This window comes from Mandrillus leucophaeus, unplaced genomic scaffold, assembly GCF_000951045.1.
Source record: "Mandrillus leucophaeus isolate KB7577 unplaced genomic scaffold, Mleu.le_1.0 Scaffold503, whole genome shotgun sequence".
Classification (NCBI taxonomy): domain Eukaryota; kingdom Metazoa; phylum Chordata; class Mammalia; order Primates; family Cercopithecidae; genus Mandrillus; species Mandrillus leucophaeus.
In genome coordinates, this window is record NW_012105399.1 from 2118064 (window position 1) to 2142490 (window position 24427).

General features: G+C 38.5%; 1 pseudogene; it reads left to right on the forward strand.

Annotated features, from left to right (window-relative positions):
- Positions 1-2418: 2418 nt before the first annotated feature.
- LOC105551037 overlaps positions 2419-24427 on the forward strand; it is a 63875-nt pseudogene continuing 41866 nt past the window's right edge.

Sequence of the window (24427 nt, forward strand, 5' to 3'; positions counted from 1 at the left end):
AAATGAAATCCACGGAGGTCAAAAGTCAAGAGGGTCTCTTGCAATAATTGTCTTTTCATTCAGCAGAGCAGGTCACCCTCAGCAAGTAGAGTCTTGTGAACCTGTGTGTTAGTTCAGTTCTTTCAGGTTGCAAAATAAGAGAGATGTCAGGTCACCCAAGGAGAAAAAGCCTTGATATAAGGTTACAAAGAAAGGAAACAAACAATGGGAAACTTTCTCAGAAGGTTTCATGGAACCTGGAAGCTTATTCCAGTACAATATGATTCATGCAATCCTGGTGTCTCATGCCCCCTCTGTAAGAAGAGTTTTTTGCTTCCTTCTCCTGCTGGACAATTGTGGACACTCTGCTTCTTTTCCTCCTCCCATCATCAAATAACTGCCTATGGTTTCCTTGCTTTTTCCTCCTTTTAATACAACATTTTTGCTAACTTGTGGGTTGTACTCATGCCTTCTGTTAGCTTCTGAATGGCTCCTTTTTATCATTTTTCTCTGTCTCTTCTTTCCAACAACCCTCTGTCTGATGACTCTTTTAGTGTCAAATAGAGGATTTGATTGTGTCAAAATATAGCATCCTACTGGGTCACTTATTGCCAGATAAACTTCAGGTGAACAACTTTGATCACCTTACATCAGGTGTTCTTTCCTACTTTATTTACTTCCAAGGCATTAGGGCTACATCATTCAGTGCGTGGAGACGTAGATGTCAGGAAACTTTCAGAAGTGAGTTAAGGCCATGGTAACCATTTGAAGATCCTCAGGAAGGGTCAGTATATTTACAGCCATATTTCATGGTGTTCCCAAGGGGCTGCATAGATTAAGTACTGTACAAGAAATAAGAAATTATTTTTGCCTGAGGTTCTCTACGTAAGCTATGGGAACTCTGTCCATGTGTATAGATTTTTATTTCTGCTGTCACAAATGACCATGAACTTGGTGGTTTAAAGCATCATAACTTTGTTATTTTACAGTTCTGCAGGTCAGAAGCCTCCCATGAGTATCAATGGACAGAAATATCATTGTCAGCAGGGCTGAATTCTTTTATGGAGGCTTTAGGGGAGGTTCTGTTTCCAGGATCATTGACAGATTCAATTCCTTGTCATTGGAGGATTGAGGACTTGTTTCCTTGCTGCTTGTCAGCTGAGGGTTATTCCCAGTCTAGAGGCTGACTATATTCCTTGGCTTGTGGCCTCTTTCTTCATCTTCAAAGGCAGCCACAGTGGGTCAAGTTGCTCTCAAGCACCAGATCTCTCCTGCTTCTTCGCTCTTCCCATCTCCCTGACTGACCCTTTTGCCTTTTTCTTCTCTCTTAAGGATCCATGTAATTAGAGTGGCCTATGAGGGTATTCTAGGATAATCTCCCATTCTCCAAGCAGTAATCACATATGCAAAGTCCCTCTTGCCATGAAAGGTAATGTAAAGTCACAGGTTCTGGGGACTGGGATATGGACATCTTTGAGGGAGGAGGTGACATTATTTTGCCTACTACACCATTTTTTGGCGTGTGCTTGTCTTGACCATGGCAAATATAAATTCTTCAGAATCTATCCCAGTTTTCACATTCTTGCGGGGCATTCCCCAAATATTCTTGGCAATGCTGATCATTTCTTCCATTAACTTCCTATGGCACTTACTGGTTCTGCCACATTTTGTCACATTATCTTTAGTACTCTTGATGGTTTTTGCTAATCTGAATATATATTTTGTCATTCTGTCATTTCCTCCATGAGATTGTGAGTTCCTGAGGAAATTCATGCATCTTTTATATTCCTCACAGCATTTACCAACTGCTGTTTACATCCAAGCTGATCAATACTATTTAAAATATTATATAAAGGGCAGTCTTTGGGGGAAGGAAGTATAGTGGAGGTTCTGTCCTAGGATGATAATCACTTCATTGATCTACTTATATCTAAAACAGAACTGCCAAAGGATTCTTTTAATATATTTTCAAATTCCCCTTTCCTACTCTGGTAGTCAAAATTGATTAGAATTTAAGCCATTCCAGCAAGATCTTTCAGGCATATTAAAATCCCCGCCCTTGGATTTTTTTGTTCTTGTGTATGAAAGCGATCTTAAATAGACAATTCAGGTAAGGTTAGGATTCAGAAACCCTCTTGGACAAAGATTGTATACCATAATTACACTAAATTCAAGTCTTCTATAAAGGTAAGAAAATAGAACTGTAGAAAGTTCAGAGTCAAGCTTGATGCCTAAATTTTATTACTCTTCTTCTCTTCTAAATTCCAAAGAGAATGTCTATGAAGACAAGACCAGAGGTAAAAATATATGTGTTATCAAAGGGTTGGACAGTAGTCTATTAATATGTTTCCAGGATTGCCCATTGAGAAAGGGTCTTGGGATCCGTGCAATCCTGGCACACCCACTCCCTTGTGGATGGAAAGCTGGAGGAGGATGAGCATGGCAAAGCAGGCGCCTCTTCATTGCACTCTGGAGGAGGAAGCCAGGGTTCCTCCAAGACGTCAAAGGCAGACAGCCTGTGGTGAGTGAGTGGCTGAGGAGTCTGTCTTGATGTTGAGCAGCTCACTGGTTAAGTGACCCAGTCTCTTTAGTCACTATGTGACTTTAAAATTCAGAAAAGATATTTGTCCTCCCAAAGAAGAATGGAAAACAAGGACTGAATGTTTTATTCCCATGGCTATACTAGAAATATAACAAAACTCCCGACTCCTCTGAGAACACATGAGGGTGAGCTTAAACACAAACTCATATCCTTCCCTTCAGAAACTAAATTTTCTTGAGAGCCCCTTATGTAACAGTCACCAAATTGGGCTTTTCTCACGTATTTCCTCATCTTCACAAAAATCTTGTGGGCAGACATCACCGGCACATGCTTTGATCTCTAGAGACCAATGCCTGTCTATTCCCTCTCATCACCCCTCAGAAGAGGTCCTCTGACATGGTTTAAGGATACAAGGGGGCCACTGGGTTAAGCATGCAGGTGTTGTGGAGGAATAACAGGAGTTAAATCATGTCTTCCATGTGTAGTTCCTTTTTCGTGTTTGTAGTTCCTTTTACTTTGTATTTTGGAACCTCTTTAACCACAGAATTCTTCTCCTTTAAAACTTGTTTCCAATGTAGCGGGATATCGTAAGAGATAATTTCCAATGTCTTTTTAAAACTTTTTAATTTTAGGTTTACAGAAAAGTTGTGAAAACAGTATCTAGTTTACATGTACCTTTTACCAAACTTCTCCTGATGTTAACAACTTATCAAACCAAAGGACAGAGATCAAAACCAATGGTCAAAGCTAAGAAATTAACATTGGTACAATTCTATTAACTCAGCTACAGACCTTGTTCAAATTTCACTCATTTTCTTTTTTGCTTTTCCCCTAATGGCCTTTTTCTGTTCCAGGATTCTATCCAGGATTTCCCTTGAACTTCGTCTTATCTCTTTAGTCTTCCCCAACTGTGATAGTTCCACATTATTTCTGTGTCTCATGATCTTGATACTTTTGGTGAGTACCACTTAGTTATCTTTATAGACTATCTCTCAATTTGGGCTTGTCTGGTGTTTTCCCATGATTAGATTGAGGTCGTGCATTTTTTATGGGAATGCTGGTGAGAATACCATAGGTGATGCTGTGTCCCCCTGAGCATATCATATCAGGGAGCGAGATGTCCTATTACTGGTAATGTTAATTTAGATCACTTGGTTTGGGTGCTACCTGCTGGATTTCAACTGTAAAGTTGTTTTTACATATGAAATGAATGGTGGGGAAGATGCTTTAAAAGTACACGAATACCTTATTTTCCCTTGAGCTTGTGCCCACTAATTTTAGCACCCTTTCATAGATCTCTCTGTAACAGCTATTACTGTGGTGCTTGCTTAACAGCAATTTTTATTTCCTCCTCTTCTTTTACATTTATGTATTGGAATTCTTTTGTAAAGAAGAGATGTCCCATATCTACAATTCATGTATTTATTCAAGTGTTTATTTGTATCCATAAGGACTTATTTATTTTATGACTTCTAATCAAATATTTTCATTATTATTATTTGCTCAAATTGTTCCAGCATTGGCCATTGGTGTTCCTTTCAGTTGGCTCTCTCTGGCTTGCCTCGTAGCATCTCACACACATGGCAGGGGCAGGAGGGAAGATAGCTTGTTGTTATGGGCTGAATGGACACTCCCCCTCAAAAAAATTCATCTGTTGAAGTCTTAACTCCTATCGTCTCAGAATGTGACTCTTTTTGAAATACAGTCTTTATAGAGATGATTAAAGTGAGGTCATTAGGATGGGCCCTAATCTGATGTAACTTTTATTTTTGTAGGAAGAGGAAATTTAGACACAGACCTGAACAAAGGGAAGATGATGTGGAGACAGAGGGAGAAGATAGCCATCTAGAAGCCAAGGAGAGAGACCTGGAAAAACAGATCCACCCCCCATGGCCCTTAGAAGGAACCAATCCAACTGATGTCTTGATTTTGGTGTTTTAGCCTCCAGAACGGTGAGAAAATAAATTTCTGTTGCTTAATCTAGTCTGTGGTACTTTTTAAGGGCAGTCCTAGCAAAGTAATGCACTTGTCTAGAGAAAATACTACTTTCATTAAGACACCCGCCTTTTTGATTAGTGATCAGAATTTCTTTGCAAATGCCACTCCTGAGAAAGATATTTTAGACCAATTTGAACATATTCTGAGCCTCAATATTGCTGCCACTGTCAGTCAAATACATGAGTAGCAAAACTGATATCTTCAAACCACATCCTCAGGAATGTTAGAAATGTGACTTTATTTTTCTATAGTTCAGCTTTATCTCTCTCTGAAGCCTCATTTCTGCTCAGCAGCAGAAAATTTACCCATTTTGTTCTAGTTTTGATTAAGTCTTTCAGATTAAGTCCATTTTGGGGCTTTTTTCTTCTCCTTTTTTCTTCTCCTCCAAAAAAAAGTAGTTTTGTGAGGCCTGACAGCATAGCCTGGAGACAGCTGTGGGGCACCACACCTGCTGAGGAGTGCAATCCACAGTTGCGTTCTCTGCTGAGGTGGCATGTCACCACTGGAGTCTGGTGGCATGGCCCAACCCTTTCCACTTAGATGTCCACCTGTCACAAGTGTAAGACTTGTTCAGCATCTACTGGGTATCTCTTTCTCTTCTCAGCCCTCTTCTGTGGCCATTTGCAGATGCCCTCCAAATTTGTTCTCCTATGATGCTACGTTGCTGCTGGAGAGCCAGGAAGGCTTCCTCAGAACTTCTCTGTCCCAGATACCGCATACAACCACTTCTACTACACTCCCACAGGTCCAGGGACCATATCGGACTTCCTCATGCATTGCTTCAGCTTCTCTCAGTCTTGCCTGACTTTTGTTCCCTCCTTTGTTCTAATGACAAGCTTTGCAGGGCTCTGACTGAGTTCCCAAAGGTGATTCGCCTAACACCTGTGCCTGCCCAGGGCCTCTCTGTTGACGTGAAAATGTGGAATTCTTTGGAATTCTACTTGGCCCCATAAATTTACAGCTTGGAAGAACTGGGTAGTTAGTGCTCCCTGCAGTAAGGCCTTGACTAATATGATACAGAAACTGATGGGTAATGGATATATTTGTTTTCCATCCTTCTCCCTCTACTCTTTCTATCCGGCAGTCTTGAGATCCATTTTATATGACTTCTTGGAGACTGATTCAGAAAGATGCAGCAATTCGTCATGTTTTACTGTGGCCAGCTTGACAACGCATCACCATTTCCTTTGCTGCCTTACTTCCCTAGTCCCTCACTCTTGCTTCTTTTCACTCCCTAAGAAGTAGTATCAAGTAGACCATTTTAATACTCTGCTTTTTTCCCCCCTTTTTTTCAAGCTAAGAAAAGGACTTTGCCTCTTTTTCATACGGTCCAATTGGAAATGAACCCAGTACTCCTTTGCTCTCCGAATGCCAGAATTATCTGAAGAGAAGAATTTTACATCTTTCCCCATGCTCCGAGACCTGATCCTGGGTAGGAGATCAAGGGTTCAGAACCTTTAAAGGTTTCCCCCCAGGGTCATTACATATGAAACTTCCTTACCATTTCCAGTATCATGTTCCACTCTGTGTATGTTTCCATAATCTATTTAACAATTGATGGGTAACTTTTTCTATTGCAAATAATATGGCAGCAAATATCCTTGAACAATTGCACATTTGATAGACATTTTCCAGCTGATCTTTACGTTGTCTGTACTATCTCCCATTGTCTCTATACTCCCATCAGCATCATATGAGGTGGTTTGTTTCCTTCAGTTTCACCAGTGTGGTGGACTAGAAAACTTTTTGATATTTGCTGATTTGATAAAGAATGGCATTTAATTTTCATTTAAATATTTATCTTTTTTTCTGCTTCAGATTGGGCATCTTTTCCTGCATTTAAGAGATATTTATAGTTTTTGTAGCTTATATATTCCATTCTTTGTACATTCTTCTCTTGGTTTGTCTGTGTTATTGATTCTTCTGAGGTCTTAAAAAAGGAAATTATCTCTTTGTCTATGATAGGAGTTTCAAATACCTTTTCCTGTGATTTTCCATTTTTATTTTGACTTTGACTATGGTGGATTTTACTGTACAGAATGTTTAATTTTGTTATTATTAGTTTATCCATGGTTTCATTTGCCATATTAAAATATCAGTGAATATTTAAAACTGTAAATAATAGCAAATAAGTTTTTTTCTTTTCTTCCCTACCAGCGCTGGAAGCAGGAGGCAGTATCGCTTTTTCTTGCAGACTTTACCTTACATAATTTTTTGCAGAAGTTTGTCAGAGTGGATTTGAAGTGATGTCTATTCAGTTTTAATAAAAGAAAAACTCTTTATTGTCCCAATTTACAGACCTGCTAGTTTCTTGCATATTCCTTCAAAATTTTGGACAGGTTTTCTAAAAAAGAAAGAAGCAAAATGAACACTGTGGAACAGTCCCTTGATCAATGTTTAGGCAAAACCATTTCACTGTTTGTAACTGCTATACTCTTCTTCATTGCCTAAGTAAAAACACAAGAGTAATACAGAGGAAAAAGATGATATAGATATTTTTGCTTTTATTTCTTGACAAATGTCAATGAAATAGAAAAGAATATTATCTAGAACATGTTTTAAGATTTGTAACACGTTTTCAAAGTGTTGCTTGTAACACATTTTCAAAACTTCTGGTATATAATGCTACTGGCATTAGAATTATCTTACAAAGGGAATTTCATTTCTAAATGTTGCAAAATTGCTTCCCTTCCTACTAGCATAAATTTAAATAATCTGACAAGGCCATTTAATTATTGGATGCATGCTCTCTTGCATACCTCAAGTAACCTCTTCTATGTTGATGACATTGTTTATTGTTATGGACCAAGGATGGTCTTAAGATATCTGAGCCTGTGGGTTCATTATTCTCAGTAAGATTGACTTAACATCAGCTATACTAAAGCTAAATTTATACTCTTGGTTACAAATTTCTCCAAATTTAAATGAATGCACCCCTACAGCCATCCTTTAACAGAATTTAGCAAAATAACAAAAGAAAAAAAATCCATTTGGCAGTGCAACACATTCATTGGGAAACTAACACATCCTCTCTGAAAACATTTAAATCAAGCTGGTCCACCCTGCGACCCGTGGGCCGCATGCAGCCCAGGATAGCTTTGAATGCAGCCCAATACAAATTCATAAACTTTCTTAAAACATTATGAGATTACTTTTTGCAAGTTTTTTAAAGCTTATCAGCTATTGTTAGTGTTAGTGTATTTCATGTGTGGCCCAAGCAATTCTTCTTCTTTCAATGTGATCCAGGGAAGTCAAAAGATTAGATATCCTGAATTTTAAACCTATACATTGTTCATTATTTGCTATTCGTTAGCGATCCTTGAACTCTTCTGAAGATCAACTGGATTTCTTAATGAAGCTGCAGGAGCTATCCACCTTAGGAGACCAGGAGGGTCAATCAAAACTGCTTGTTTATTTTCCTTTACAAATACTAGTTCTCGCATAATTTTGTTTTCTGCTCCTTAATAGGATTTTGTGTGTGTATGTGTGTTTGTGTGTGAGATATTCTTTAATTCAGATACTGTTCTTTTGCATAAGACTTATGTAAAATAAACATCCATCAAGGTCATGAAAGACAAGGCAAGTCTGAGAAAATATGAAAGGATTGGAGGCAACTGAAGAGAAATCACTCCTGAATGCAATATGGACCCTGGAGCAGATAAAGGACATTAGTGAAAAACTCATGGATTTTTCATGAAGTCTGTAGCTTACTTAGCAATGTGATCCCAAAGTTACTCTCCTGTTAATTTTCCCCCAGTTTTAATGAGGTATAATTGGTATACTGAAAACTATGCATACTTAATATATACAATTTAGACATGTGCATACACTCATGTTACCATTATGATAATCCAGGTAATAAATTTGTCACCTCCAAAAGTTTCCTTGTAACCATTCCTCCCCTCTTTTTTTCCTTTTCTGTGAGAACGCTTAACATGAGATTTATCTTCTTGATGAATTTTTAGGTACACTATATCTAATATTATATATGTGTGTATATATGTGTGTGTGTGTGTGTGTGTGTGTGTATATATATATATATATTTTTTTTTTGAGATGAAGTTTTGCTCTTGTTTCCCAGGCTGGAGTGCAATGGCGCGATCTCAGCTCACTGCAACCTCTGCCTCCCAGGTTCAAGCAATTCTCCTGCCTCAGCCTCCCGAGTAGCTGGGATTACAGGCATGCGCCACCATGCCTGGCTAATTTTGTATTTTCAGTATGTTGGTCAGGCTGGTCTCCAACTCCTGACCTCAGGTGATCTGCTTGCCTCAGCCTCCCAAAGTGCTGGAATTACAGGCATGAGCCACCGTGCCCAGCCCACAATATCTTATTTTTAACCATGTTGTACAGCAGGTCCCTGGAACTTACTTATCCAGCTGTAACTTTATACCTATTGAACTACAACTTGACATATTCCTCTCTTCCCATCTCCTTGTAACCACTGTTCTATTGTTTACTTCTATACCTTTGACTATTCTAGATGCCTCATATAAGAGAAATCATGCAGTATTTGTTCTTCTGTGACTGACTTATTACACTAATGTCTTCCAGGTCCATCCATGTTGTCACAAATGGTAGGATTCCCTTCCGTTTTAAGGCTGAGTAATATTCCATTGAATCTACGTATCACATTTTCTTTATCCATTTATCTGTCAATGGACACTTGAGGTTTCTCTATACTTTGGCTATTGTTAATGCTGCAATGAACACGGGAGTATGGATATCTCTTCAAGATTTTACTTTCAGTTTTCTTGGATATATACCCAGAAATGACATTGCTGGACCATGTGGTAGTTCAGTTTTTAATTTCTTGAGGAACTGCCATACTGTCTTCCATGGCTGCACCATTTGGCCCACCAACAGTGTGCAGTGGTTCCATTTATGTGATAGTCTCACCAATGATTGTTATCTTTCATTTTTTTGATAATAGCCATCCTAACAGATGTGAGGTGATATCCTATGTGTTTTTTGTTCCATAAGTTATTGGGGTCCAGGTGGTATTTGGTTACGTGAGTAAGTTCTTTAGTGATGATTTGTGAGATTTTGGTGTACCCATCACCCAAGCAGTATACACTGTACCATAATTGTAGTCTTCTATCCCTCATCCCCTCTCCCAACCTTCCCTCTAAGTTCCCAAAGTTCATTGTATCATTCTTATGCCTTTGCATCCTCATAGCTCAGCTCCCACATATTAGTGAGAACATACAATATTTCATTGTTGATTCCTGAGTTACTTCACTTAGAATAATAGTCTCCAATCTCATCCAGGTCATTGCAAATGCTGTTAATTCATTCGTTTTTATGGCTGTGTAGCGTTCCATCATATATATATTCCACTAATGTATATATTATGTATACATTAACATATATAATATACAATACACATATGTATATACTATACATAAATGTATATTATTCCACTAATGTGAGTATATACATTTATTCCACTAATGTCTATACAATGTGATAATATAGTGAATCGTGTTGCTATAAACGTGTGTGCAAGTATCTTTTTAGAACAATGACTTCTTTTCCTCTGGGTAGATACCCAGGAGTGGGATTGCTTTATCAAATGGTAGTTCTACTTTTAGTTTTTTAAGGAATCTTCCCACTGTTTTCCATAGTGGCTGTACTAGTTTACATTCCCACCAGCAATGTAGAAGTGTTCCTTGTTCATGCATCAATGCCAGCATCTACAGTTTTTATTTTTTTATTTTTTTGAATATGGCCATTCTTGCAGGAATGAGGTGGTATTGCATTGTGGTTTTGATATGCATTTTTCTGATTACTAGTGATGTTGAGCATTTTTTCATATGTTTGTTGGCCATTTGTATATCTTCTTTTGTGAATTGTCTATTCATGTCCTTAGCCCACTTTTTGATGGGCTTGTTTGTTTTTTTCTTACTGATTTGTTTGAGTTCATTGTAGATTCTGGGTATTAGTCTTTTGTCAGATATATAGATTGTGGAGATTTTTCTCCCACTCTGTGGGTTGTCTGTTTACTCTGCTGACTGTTCCTTTTGCCATGCAAAAGCTCTTTAGTTTAATTAGGTCCCAACTGTTTATCTTTGTTTTTATTGCATTCACTTTTGGGTTCTCGGTCATGAAATCCTTGCCTAAGCCAATGTCTAGAAGGGTTTCTCCAACGTTATCTTCTAGAATTTTTATAGTTTCAGGTGTTAGGTTTAAGTCCTTAATTAATCTTGAGTTGATTTTTGTATAAGGTGAGAGATGCAGATCCAGTTTCATTCTCCTACATGTGGCTAGTTAATTATCCCAGTACCATTTATTGAAAAGGTGCTTTACCCGCTTTATGTTTTTGTTTGCTTTGTTCAAGATCAGTTGGCTGTAAGTATTTGGGTATGTTTCTGGGTTCTCTATTCTGTTCCAGTGGTCTATGTGCCTATTTTTGTACTAGTGCCATGCTGTTTTGGTGCCTATGACCTTATAGCATAGTTTGAAATCAGGTAGTGTGATGCCTCCAGATTTGTTCTTTTTGCTTAGTCTTGCTTTGGCTATGCAGAGTCTTTTTTGGTTCCATATGAATTTTAAAATTGTTTTTTTCTAATTTTGTGAAGAATGATGTTGATATTTGATGGGGATCACATTGAATTTGTAGATTGCTTTTGGCAGTATGATCATTTTCACAATATTGATTCTACCCATCTACGAGCATGGGATGTGTTTCCATTTGTTTGTGTCATCTATGATTTCTTTCAGCAGTGTTTTGTAGTTTTCCTTGTAGAGGTCTTTCAACTCCTTGGTTAAGTGTATTCCTAACTATTTCATCTTTTTTGCAGCTATTGTGAAAGGCATTGAGTTCTTGATTTGATTCTGCACTTGGTTGCTATTGGTGTATAGAAGAGCTACTGATTTGTGTACATTATTCTTGTACAGAAGAGATACTGATTTGTGACTGGAAACTTTGCTGAATTATTTTTATCAGTTCTAGGAGCTTTAGGGTTTTCAAGGTAAACAGTCATATCATCAGCAAATAGTGACAGTTTGACTTCCTGTTTACCGATTTGAATGTCCTTTATTTTTTTCTCTTGTCTGATTTCTGTGGCTAGGACTTCCAGTACTATGTTCTAGAGGAGTGGTGGGTGTGGGCATCCTTGTCTTGTTCCAGTTCTCAGAGGGAATGCTTTCAACTTTTCCCCATTCAGTATTATGTTGGTGGTGGGTTTGTCATAGATGGCTTTTATTACATTAAGGTATGTCCCTTGTGTGCCGATTTTGTTGAGAGTTTTAATCATAAAGGGATGCTGGATTTTGTAAATGCCTTTTCTGCATCTATTGAAATGATTGTGTGATTTTTGTTTTCAATTCTGTTTATGTGCTGTGTCACATTTATTGACTTGCAGATGTTAAACCATCCCTGTATCCCTGGTATGAAACCCACTTGATCATGGGGGATTCTCTTTTTGATATGTTGTTGAATTTGGTTAGCAAGTATTTTGTTAAGGATTTTAGCACCTCTGGTCATCAAGGATATCAGTCTGTAGTTTTCTTTTTTGTTTATGTCCTTTCCTGGTTTTGGTATTAGGGTGAATTAGAGAGGGTTCCTTCTATCTCTATCTTGTGGAATAGTATCAAAAAGATTGGTGCCAATTCTTTGAATGTCTGGCAGAATTCTGCTGTGAAACCCTCTGGTCCTGGACTTTTTTCTGTTGCTAATTTTAAAATTGCCATTTCAATCTCACTGCTTGTTATTGGTCTGTTCAGGGTATCTAATTCTTCCTGATTTAAGCTAGGAGGGTTGCATTTTTCCAGGAATTTATCCATCTCTTCTAGGTTTTCTAGTTTACGTGCATAGAGGTATTCATAGTAGCCTTGAACGATCTTTTATATTTCAGTGATGCCAGTTGTATTATCTTCCGTTTCATTTCTTAGTGAAGTTATTTGGATTTTCTTTTTTTTCTTGGTTAATCTTGCCAATAGTCTATCAATTTTATTTATCTTTTCAAATAATCAGCTTTTTGTTTCATTTATCTTTTGTATTTTTTTTTTGTTTGTTTCAATTGCATTTAGTTCTGCTCTTTTCTTGGTTATTTCATTTCCTCTGTGGGATTTGGATTTGGTTTATTCTTTTTTCTCTAGTTCCTTGAGGTGTGACCTTAGAGTATCAGTTTGTGCTCCTTCAGTGTTTTTGACGTGGGCATTTAGGGTTATGAACTTTCTTCTTAGCACCACCTTTGCTGTATCCCAGAGGTTTTGATAGGTTGTGCCATTATTGTTGTTCAGTTCGAAGAATTTTTAAATTTTCATCTTGATTTCGTTTTTGACCCAATGCGCGTTCAGGAGCAGGTTATTTAATTTCCATGTATTTGCATCGTTTTGAAGATTCCTTTTGGAGTTGAGTTGATTTCCAGTTTTATTTCACTGTGATCTGAGAGAGTGCTTCATATAATTTCAATTTTCTTAAATTTATTGAGACTCCTTTTCCTATTGATGTGGCTTCCTGTGAGCTGAACTGCAGTGATTCTTGCCTCTCTTCTAGGTCTAGCCACCCAGTGAGTCTACCCTACTCTGGGCTGGTACTGGGGGTTGTCTGTGTAGAGTCCTGTAATGTGAACTGTCTATGGGTCTCTCGGCTGTGGAAACCAAGTGCCTCTTCCGGTGGAGGTGATGGGAGCGGGGTGGGGGCAAGTGCAATGGACTCTGTGAAGGTTCTTAGCTTTGGTGGTTTAATGTTCTATTTTTGTGCTGGTTGGCCTCCTGCCAGGAGGTGGCACTTTCCATAGAACTTCGGCTGTGGTAGTATGCGAAGGAACCTTTCCGTGGTGGACAAGGCCTTAGAACTCCCAGGATTATATGCCCTTTGTCTTCCACTACTAGGGTGGGTAGGGAAGGACCATCAAGTGGGGGCAGGGCTAGGCATGTCTGAGCTCACACCCTCCTTGGGCAGGTCTTGCTGTGGCTGCTGTGGGGGAGGGGAGTGAGACTCCCAGGTCACTGGAGTTGTGTACCTAGGAGGATTATGGCTGACTCTGTTGAGTCATGCAGGTTGTTCGGGAAGTGGAGGAAAGCCAGCAGTCACAGGCCTCACTCAGCTCCCACGCAAACCATAGGGCCGGTCTCCCTTCCACCGTGCTTCCCGCAACTGCCCCCAGACTGTTTACAGGTGGAGAGCAATACAGGCTGGAAAACCTGCCCCAGGCTATCCACCTCCCAGTTGTGAAAGAAAAGGGCTTGGTTCTTCCCCAACCAGTGGAGTCTGCATACTGGATTTGTGCCCTCCCCCAAGTTCTAGCCAGGAGGCTTCTCACCCGGTTCAAATTGTTACAGAGGTCGGCTAGAGATTTGCTTCTTCCTGTGTAGTTTTATTCCCTGCTCGTCTCCTGTGGGATCTCTGTGGTGCCAGGCAGGAATGGTTGCTAGGAGACCCAGCGAGCTTCCAGGGCCTTTCTATTGCTTCCTGTACCCCTATATTTCACTCGGCTCTCCAAATTGATTCAGCTCCAGGTAAAGTCGAAAAGGTCTCCCAGAAACAGACCTTGGGCTTCTCCAGTGGGGGTGTGTGTTCAGGAGAGGAGGGTCTCCCTTTTCCACTTCCACAGTCGGGGCACTCACAGTTTTGGGGGAGTGTTCTGGGTCCTGCAGGATTAGTCAGTCCACTTGCTTCAGAGGGTGTATGTATCCTCTCGGGATAGCTGGTTGGTTCTTGGGGTGGATCTGGAGCTAAAATTCACAATAGGAGGCACCCGCTGCTCTGTGAGGAGCTGCAATCTTGTCCTGCTTCCCATCCACCATGATCGACTTCTATCTCTTAGGTCTTTTTCCTTTTAATTACCCTGATAATTAGCAGTGTTGAACATGCTTTCATATACTTGTGGGGCATTTCTAGGTCTTCTTTGGAAGAATTTCTATTCAAGCCCTTTGCACATTTTTTTCTACATTTAAAAATTACTGTTGAATGACATAGACTTACAAAGTTGCAACTAAGTATTTAAGTGCTTAAGCAGATTTAATGTATTCTTTCTTCTTTTAAGAGAAGTCTTGATCATTCTACCCCAGTGGGGTTTTTTTTTTAAATATAGAATATGACACATAGACACCTGTCACAAAGTTTTTCAAGAATTGAAATTGAGATATAATTTAAATACAATAAAATGCATAGATTTCAAGAGTCTCTTTGCTGAATTTTAAGAGCTGTGTATATTTGTGCTAAACATCATCCAGAAAAAACATATAGACCATTTCCATTTTCTCTAGAAACTCTCCTTGTACCCACTTTTAGTCAGCTCACTCTCTCCCCAACAAGCAGCAACCTGTTGATGGACATTTGAATCATCTCCAGATTTTGATTATGAATAAGTTTGCTATGAACATTCTTGTACAAATCTTTTTGTGGTCATATGTTCTCAGTTCCCTTGGGCAAATGACTAGAAGTGTAATTGCAGGCCTTGGGCCAATTATATGCTTAATTTTCTAAGAAACTGCCAAACAGTTCACCAAAGTGTTGTACCATTGCACATTCTCACCAGCAGTGAATGAGAGCTCTGATTGTTCCACATCATCACCAGTACTTGGTATTGTAAGTTTTTTTATATTAGCTATTGTTGTGAGCATGAAATGGTATCTCATTTTGGTTTTAATTTGAATTTCCCCTTTGAATAATAATGAACATCTTTTTATGTTGTGTTGGTTACTTGTAAATCTTGTGTGTGTGTGAGACAAGTTTGTTCCAATATATTTGTTCATTTTATTTTTATTTGAAACGGAGCCTCGCTCTGTTGCCCAGTCTGGAGTGCAGTGGCGCAATCCCGGCTCACTGCAAGCTCCACCTCCCGGATTCACACCATTCTCCTGCCTCAGCCTCCCGAGTAGCTGAGACTACAGGCACCCACCAACATGCCCGGCTAATATTTTTGTGTTTTTATAGAGACGGGGTTTCACTGTGTTAGCCAGGATGGTCTCAATCTCCTGACATCGTGATCCTCTGGCGTAGGCCTCCCAAAGTGCTAGAATTACAGGTGTGAGCCACCGCACCTGGTCATTTGTTCATTTTAAAAATTAGGTTATTCATTTTTTCCCCTGTTGATTTGTAGGAATTCTTTGTGTATCTATATAATGGATGCTAGATTTTTAAAAACAAATTTTGGCCGGGCACGGTGGCTCAAGCCTGTAATCCCAGCACTTTGGGAGGCCGAGACAGGTGGATCACGAGGTCAGGAGATTGAGACCATCCTGGCTAACATGGTGAAACCCCGTCTCTACTGAAAAATACAAAAAATTAGCCGGGCGCAGTGGCGGGCACCTGTAGTTCCAGCTACTCGAGAGGCTGAGGCAGGAGAATGGCGTAAACCCGGGAGGCGGAGCTTGTAGTGAGCTGAGATCCAGCCACTGCACTCCAGCCTGGGCGACAGAGCGAGACTCCATCTCAAAAAAAAAAAAAAAAAAAAAAACCCCCCAAAAAAAAAAAAACCAAATTTTTAGCCAATATATATTTTTCCTAGTCTCTGGTTTACCTTTGAATTTTTTAAGTAGTGGTTTATTTGGCAGGTTTTAATTTTGATGGAATCTAATTTATCAATTTTCCACTTCTATGGCTATTACTTTTGTGACCTAACTGATCTTCATCTACTGTAGAGTGTTATAGCTCTAATTTTTAATTTTAGGTCTATGATCCATCTCAAATTAATTTTTGAATGGGATGAGGTAGCAGTTGAGGTTTATTTACTTTTGTTCATGTGGATTCCAGTTTTTTCACTACCACTTGTACAAAAGACTTTGTTTCCCCCGTTGCATTACCTTGGCATTTTTGGGGAAAACCACCTGCCTGTATTGTGCAGATCTATTTCTGGAATCTCTATTCTGTTACACTGATTGATTTGTCTATCTCTGTAGCAATTGCACCCTGTCATAATATTACTTTATGGTTAGTTTTGAATGAGGTCGTATACATCCTTTAGTTTTGTTCTTCCTCAGCTTGTCAATTGCTCCATAAGCAGTCTGCTAGGATTTGTTTGAGAATGTATTAAAGAGATCAACTTGGGTCAAATGGACATAAGAGTATTGAGTCCTTCGATTTATGAACATGAGGTATCTTTTCACTTATTTAGATGTTCTTTAATATCTCTTAGAATTTTTGTAGTTTTCAGTCAAAAGGTCTTGTGCATCTTTTGCTAGAATCATTCCTATGTATTCAATGTTTTGTGTTGCTATTATATGTGGGGTTATTTTTAAATTGTACTTTATAATTGCTTTTTGTTAACATATAGAAATACAATTGATTTCTGTATATTGACCTAAATTCTGCAGCTTTACTAAATTCACTTGTCAGTTCTAATAGAATTTGTTTTTGTAAATTCCATTGGAATTTGTTTTGCTTTTTCCTTTTTTTTAAATGGAGATGGAGTCTCACCAGCCCAGACTGGTCTTGAACTCCTGGCCTCAACCAATCCTCCTGCATCAGTCTGCAAAAGTGCTCAGGTTACAGGTATCAGCCATCATGCCTGGCCTCTTTTACAAATTTTAAGGTAGAAGCATGGATCAGTGATTTTCTATCTTTCTTCTTTAATAATATTAACAATTCAATGCTAAGCATTTCTGTTTCTGGTGAAGGGTCTTGACTACGAGTCATACAGGTTCCTGGCGTTTTGAACAAAGAATTGGACAAAATACACAAAGCAATGAAAGAATGAAACAATGAAAGTGCAGATTTATTGAAACAAAAGTACACTCCACAGTGTGGGATGGGCTTGAGCAAACACAAGCGGCTCAAGAGCGCTAATTATAGAATTTTCGTGGTTTAAATACCCTCTAGAGATTTCCCATTGCTTAACTGGTTGCACCCTATGTAAATGAAGGACTGTCCCAGGGCCATCTGAATGGTCATGGGAGGTGACCAATCAGAGGCTGAAGTGAAGTTATAAAGTTACACCCTATACAAACAAAAACTTGGCCCGTTACCAGTCTGATTGGTTGTGGGAGGTGGCCAATCAGAGGTACTTTACATTTTTCTTCTGCAACACAGTGGAAATGGTGGGGGGTTTTGCAAAGGGAGAAGCCTCTGATCCTTTCGTTACTTGGGCATGGAAAGACAGGATTTTCTTTTTGATTCAGTTCTAGGAAGTCAGTGCAAATCAGCCTGGCCTCCAGACCCTGTTCTCTTGCCTCATTACCTCCTCAGCTTAGTAGTAATTGAATCCCATAAATTTACGTACGTTGTGATTTCATTGTCATTTAGGTTGAAGTATTTTCAGTTTTTCTTATAATTTTCTCTCTGACTCTGGATCATTTAGAAGCACATCATTTAATTTCCAAATATTTGGCATGAGTGTTCCTAGCTATCTTATTGTTTTAGAGTGCTAATTTAATATCAGTGTGACCAGAGAACATACTTTATCATTTCAATTTTTATAAATAAATTGAAACCAGTTTTATGGGCCAGAATACGGTCTCTCTTGGTAAGTGTTCCATGTGTTCTTTTAAATTTTATTTTATCTATTTATTCTCTAATTTTTAATTTTAATTTTTATTTGTGAGACAGGGTTTCACCGTGTTGCTCAGGCTGATTTTGAACTCCTGAGCTCAAGTGATCTACCTGCATAGGCTTCCGAAAGTGCTGGGATTACAGGCATGAGCCACCATGGCCAGCCTGTATTCTTTAAAAGAATGTGCATTCTTTATTTTGGAGTATAGTGTTTTCTATGAATATAAATTAGGTCATGTTAGCTGATGATGGTGGTCTAAATCTTTTATACTTTAACTGATTTTTTGGTTTACCTTTTCTATCAATTAGTGAGGAAGGGATATTACCTTCTCCAGCTGTTTTAGTTTCTTCTCTGACTTCTGAGAGCTTTTGCTGCATAATTAGGCACATACTTATTTATGAGTGATTGGAATTCTTGATAAGTTGGCCATATTATCATTATCAAATGTCTGTCTTTAGCTCAGATTATACTGCTTATCTTAGAGGACTTTGTTTTATACTGATACACTAATACTAGCTTTCTATGATTTAGTACTTGCATGGTATATGTTTTCTCACCCTTCTACTGTCAATCAGGCTATATATTTCTATTTTGAGTGTATTTCTTGTAAACAGTTAAAGATTGAGGCTTTTCTTTGTCTAGTTTGACAATCTCTGCTTTTTACATGACATGTAGTCCATTTACATTTAATATAATTATTGATACTTGGGTTTAAGTGTAACATCTTGGTATTAATTTTCTCTTTGTCTCATCTCTTTTTCCTTTATTTCTTTGTTTCTGCCTTCTTTTGGCTCAATAAAACATTTTGTAATATTCCACTTTGTTTCTTCTATTAACTTTTAAAGTGTATTTTAGTAATTGCTCTAGAGATTGCTACATGAGCTTTGAACTTTAGCTCTACACTGAAGTAGTATTAAATCCTACAGCAAGGATCTTACAACACTTGAATGGAATCTTACAACCCTGTCTTCAGTGGGATTTGGGATCTGTGTACTCATGAACCGCCTTGAATGCTTTATAGCTTTGCTGCCAGATTTTTGGGTTTGTAGATGAGTGGGGGAGGAATTCTCTTTGCTCTACAAGTTACTTTCAGGTTTCTGTCATGATACCTCCCTCTGCTCTGCTGATGTCCCTGGGCTTTGGAGAGTTGTTGTATACTCAGTAAAAGCCTGGCGAGCCTCAGAAAGATTTTCTTCAACTCTTGCTCTGTCCCTGCCTTTGGTGGCTTCTGCCTTGCACATGGGGAAAAATTTTTGTGTTTATCCAGCTCGTTCAACCTCTTAGATGGGACAGACATTCTCTTCTCACTTTCTACATTCTGACAAGAAGAGGAAGTCCCTTTACATGTCAACTTTTACCTTCTAAGATCTAAAGCAACTTAATCAAAGATGGTAAAATTTCACATAAACTCCATATTTCTGGTTTTCCCTGAAAATCCAGATAAATTTTTACAATAATGAGTCTATTTTTTTTAAAAATAAAAATGGGCTGAAGCTGGGTAGTGATTCTCTTATATGACAAATTATGTACTTTTAACTTGCACAATCCCCTTCACTTCCTATTTATTCATCACCTGAGTCAAACATCTATCTGCCTGGACTCTGTAGGCAATGTAAATGGGAATCCCTGCTTAAGTCTTGTGATTATCTCTTTAATCAATATTATAAAATAACAACACTTTAGGCATGATAAGTTGCCTTTCCAACCTTTTATTTTTGAAATATATGCTGCTTTAAAGGGAATGTGTAAAATACATATTATTAATTCCTTTGCATTTCCTAAGTCCTCTCCATTTTTAAGTTATATAATCTGAACTCAGTTTTTATGAACTCTAATTCTTTGAAGATACCTTTTGATTTCTATGCAGTGCTGCATATTTTATGTAAGGATAATACTAGAGTGATCATTTGCAGTGTGTATCATTTGTAAAAGCACAATACTAAGCATTTTTCTATTATCATCCAATGTCCCTGGAATTTGAAATATACTTAATAAATATTTTCTAGATTTACACTAGAAAAAATGTACTTTTCCATGTGTCTTAGTTTGTTTGGGCTGCTATAACAAAACATCATAAACTAGGTAGCCTAAACCAAAAACATTTATTTCTCACAGTTCTAGAGGCTGGGAAGTCCCAGATCAAGAAATCTGCAGATTTAGTGTCTGCTGAGGGCCTGCCTCCTGGTTCATAGATAGCCGTCTCTTTGTTGTAAGCTCACATTGAGGAAGAGGTGAGGGAACCCTCCTCAATCTCTTTTATAAGGGCACTAATCCCATTTGTAATGGATTACAGTTATGATGCTCATGACCTAATCACCTCCTAAAGGCTACACCTCCTAGTAGCATCACCTTGGAAGTTAGGATTTCAACATATAAATTCTGAGGTTGGAGGGGACGCAATTTTTCAGTCAACAGCACCATGCTAATATATGGGTCTTTACAAAACCAGTTTTTTTGGGAAGCATCAACCAATGATTGTTTTTAACTTAGTTATCATGAAGCTCACAGTTAAATTTAGCATTTGGTTATAATGTCTCACTCCTACTAGTTGTTCTAGGTAATTTCTTTGAATTGGTTAGAATAATTAGGAGGAAAAGAACCAATCAAAACATTTTCACTGATGCCCCTATGAGGCCCAATTTAACTGAACAAACAACACTAAATTCTTAAATTAGAAGGGAGTGATATAATATACCTACTCCATGCCCTTGGATCCAAAGTAGAACATTCTGAGCTCAGGATTCTTCTTTGGGTTTAGTAGCAGATGGGCAGGAAGGAAACCCTCCAGGATCATGACTCAGTTTCTTGTTAAAAGCAGGAACAATAGATGACATGACAGACCTCAAAGCATCATTTGAATATGGATAAGAAAGTCACAGTAGTCTCAGTCCCCTGGAGGGTTCAGTACTCATTGAATTCATGCTCTGCTCTGAACCTCTTTCCTGCTCCCACCTGAGTTCTGGTCATCATCACAGATCCATCTGTGTTTATCGTTCGTCCACCTCCTTCTATGTTCTTAAATCAGAAAAGGGACTTTCTTCTTATTGCTGTATTTACTTTAGTGTTATTGATCAAGGATCTCTGCAAAGGAGTCATGGCTTAGTTATTAAATCTTCTTAGGGTACAGTATTTAATTAATGCCAGGAATCAAAAACAATTGTGTGGTTAGATCTCATGATCAGTACAAAGCTTTCATTCACTGATTCAAAGTAATGCATTCGAAATTTTTCCGAAAGTTAGATAATAATGAAAATATTACTTAGAAATTTCCCATGGAGCTTGATACCTGCTTCTTTCTTTTGCTAAAGGTGATCATCATAAACAGAACTTAAAAAAATTGTCCGCTCACAGATGCTTGGCTTACTTATTTAACTTCTCTTTCTAATAGCTAATTTTACTTTTTAAATCATGATTTTCTTATTACGTGTTGAACATTGTAAATTGCCGAACACATTTTTCTTTAAAATAGGAGGGCTACAAAAAATAAATATATAACAATCTGAAACATTGAACAGATTGTGGTAAGCCATTTTTATAACTCTTTCCATAAGAAGGGTGTGGAACTGTCACGAGTCAGAAGCAAGGTCATTCTCCCTACATTGCCAAATTATATAGTCTTTCTACAGAGGAATAAGAAGCATTGTGGAGAGGCATAATAAATACACAGACATGTGATACCATCTCTAGTCCAACAACTTCTAATTTAGAATCTCTTGCCAAGACTTCTCCCTAACTAACTCCATCTTGTATAGTCAACTGCTTACACAGTGTTCTCACTTACATATCTAATTGTCATTTGAGCCAGGTGTGGTGGCTCATACCTGTAATTCCAGCACTTTGTGAGGCTGAGGCAGGTGGATCACCTGAGGTCAAAACTTCAAGACCAGCCTGGCCAACATGGTGAAACCCTGTCTCTACCAAAAATACAAAAATTAGCCAGGTGTGATGGCACATGCCTGTAATCCCAGCTTCTTGGGAGACTGAGGCACAAGAATCACTTGAGCCTGGGAGGTAGAGGTTGCAGTAAGCTGAGATTGCATGACTGCACTCCAACCTGGGAAACAGAGTTAGACTCTGTCAAAAAAAAAAAAAAAAAAAGGCATCTGAAAGTTCACATGCCCTAAGATGATTCCTGAACTCCCTCCCCATACCTAATCTTCTCATGGTTTTCTCTCAGTAAATAACCAGTTTATGATTGGAATTCCTCTGACAAAGCATCTTGAAACTATATTTAGTCCTTATCTTTTACTCATATTCCATATCTGATCCATAATAAGTCTTGTTGACCATGTATGCAAAAAGAAAATCCTGAACCTGACCCTGTGTAAGCAGCTTTACCACTACCACCCTGGTCCAAGTCACTGTCATTTCCCATCTGGATTATTGCAATAGTTTTCTAACTGTTCTACCTGCTCCAGTCTTGTTCCATTCAGTGTATTCCTAACAAGTCAAAGATATTATTAAGATATAGGTCAGATTTTGTCAGTCCTCTGCTCCATTTCCCTGCTCCAAATTCTTCAAGAGCTTCCTTTCTGTCTGACTCAAAGTAACAGCAAGAGACGTTACAACAGCCCATGGCATTTCTGTGATCTGGCTGCCCATGGCCTCCCTGACCTTCTCCTACCCTCCTCATGTGTCACTCCACCCCAGCAATGCTGGCCTCCTTGCCATTCTCTGACAGTTCAGGCATGCTCGCACCTCAGGGCCTTTGCACAAGCTCTTCTTTCCTTCTGACCTGGAATACTTACCTTCTCTGGGTATCATCATGTGTCACTCCCTTACCTTCCTCAGTCTCTTGTCCATATCATCTTCTCATGGAAAAATTTTTCAGCCAGTCTAACACTGCAACCCTCCCCAAGTCTCTCTATCCCACTTCACTACTTTTTTCTTGCTTAATTTTTTTCTCTTCAGCACTTACCAGCACTCACAAATTGTGTTAGTTCCTCAGGCTGCCATAAACAATGTACCTTAAACTAGGTGGTTTAAAATAACAAAAATTTATTCTTTCGTAGTTCAAGAGGCCAGAAGTCTGAAATCAAGATGACGATAGGATTGGGTCCTTCTGGAGGCTCTCAGGCAGAACCCATTCCATGCTTCTCCCCTGGCTTCAGGTGGCAGCAGCAATCCTTGGTCTTCCTCGATTTGGAGCTGCACAGTCCAATTTCTGTCTCCATCATCATGTGGTCTTCTTCCTGTTTTTCTGTATCTTTAGGTCCAATATTTTTTCTTCTTAAAAGCACACTAATCATATTGGATTGAGGGCCCACCATCATCCAGCATGACCTCATCTTCACTTAGTGACACCTGCAAAGATAATATTTCCAAATAATGTCATATTCACTGGTTCCAGGTAGATGTGAAATTTTGGGGGGACCATTCAACTTAAGACACTAACTTACTAATTTAATTTATTGTCTATCTCTGTCTCGAAAGTATAAATTCGTGAGAGCTTTGCTCATTGCTGCATCCCTTGTGTAGGATTAGTCTGTAGCATTTAGTAGGATTTAATAGTGTTTAAGTAAATAATCCCTTCGGTTGATCAGGCTGTATTTTATTTAGATGGTAGATACCCAGATAATATTTCAGGTGATGATTACCGTGTTATAAAGGGAGACCATTTTTCTAAGAAGTATAGGCTAAGGGCTAAAAATCCAACCATAAGATTTTATTCTTTGACCTTTTCCCCCAGATCTACTCGCAGGCTTTGGACTAGCCTCTAAATACCTTAGAAAGTCTATAAAAGTAAGTAATATCTGCTGTGAAAGACTCTGAGCTCCCTGGATAAAAGCGTTATATCCATAAAGGGACCGTTCTTTTAAGCCTTCTCCAATGTCATTCGATAATAGAGGGCACTGAAAAACTTTTGATGTGTTTCTGGCTTCTCTAAATTCCCTGGATACTAGAAAATCAAATAAGAAGTCCAAGAAAAATATTTCCAAACAAAGCAAATAAAAGCCCCCAACATACTTTTGATGTCAAAGCAAAGCTCTACTCACATTTAATACCCGTGTGTACACTCTTGGGTGCAGATGAGTCAACAGCAGCTAAGTTAACAGATGAAATATGCAGCCTCCTGTCTCAATATGAGCCTTCACATCTCATTCGAAGAATGTAACTCCAAAATATGTGTTTTTCCCTCAACAAATGGAAACTACATTATTTGATTAGCCAAGGTTGATATGAATATTAAATGGTGCTTTTCGCTTTTTAAAATAAGCTCTTAATTTTACCGTTTGGTATTTTTATTAGATCTTCATTTGACTGGGGTAAGAGGAGCATCTTGTTACTGATGTTTGATCTTATTCTATATGAGTTGATTATTTAGTTGCTGAAGTTGTGAATTATTGGCCTGAATGAAGCTTCCTGCCAGACCTTCACGTATTCTTTCTTTATAGCCATGGTTAGTGTGGGATGCTGTATTAGTCAGGGTTCTCTAGAGGGACAGAACTAATAGGACATATATATGTGT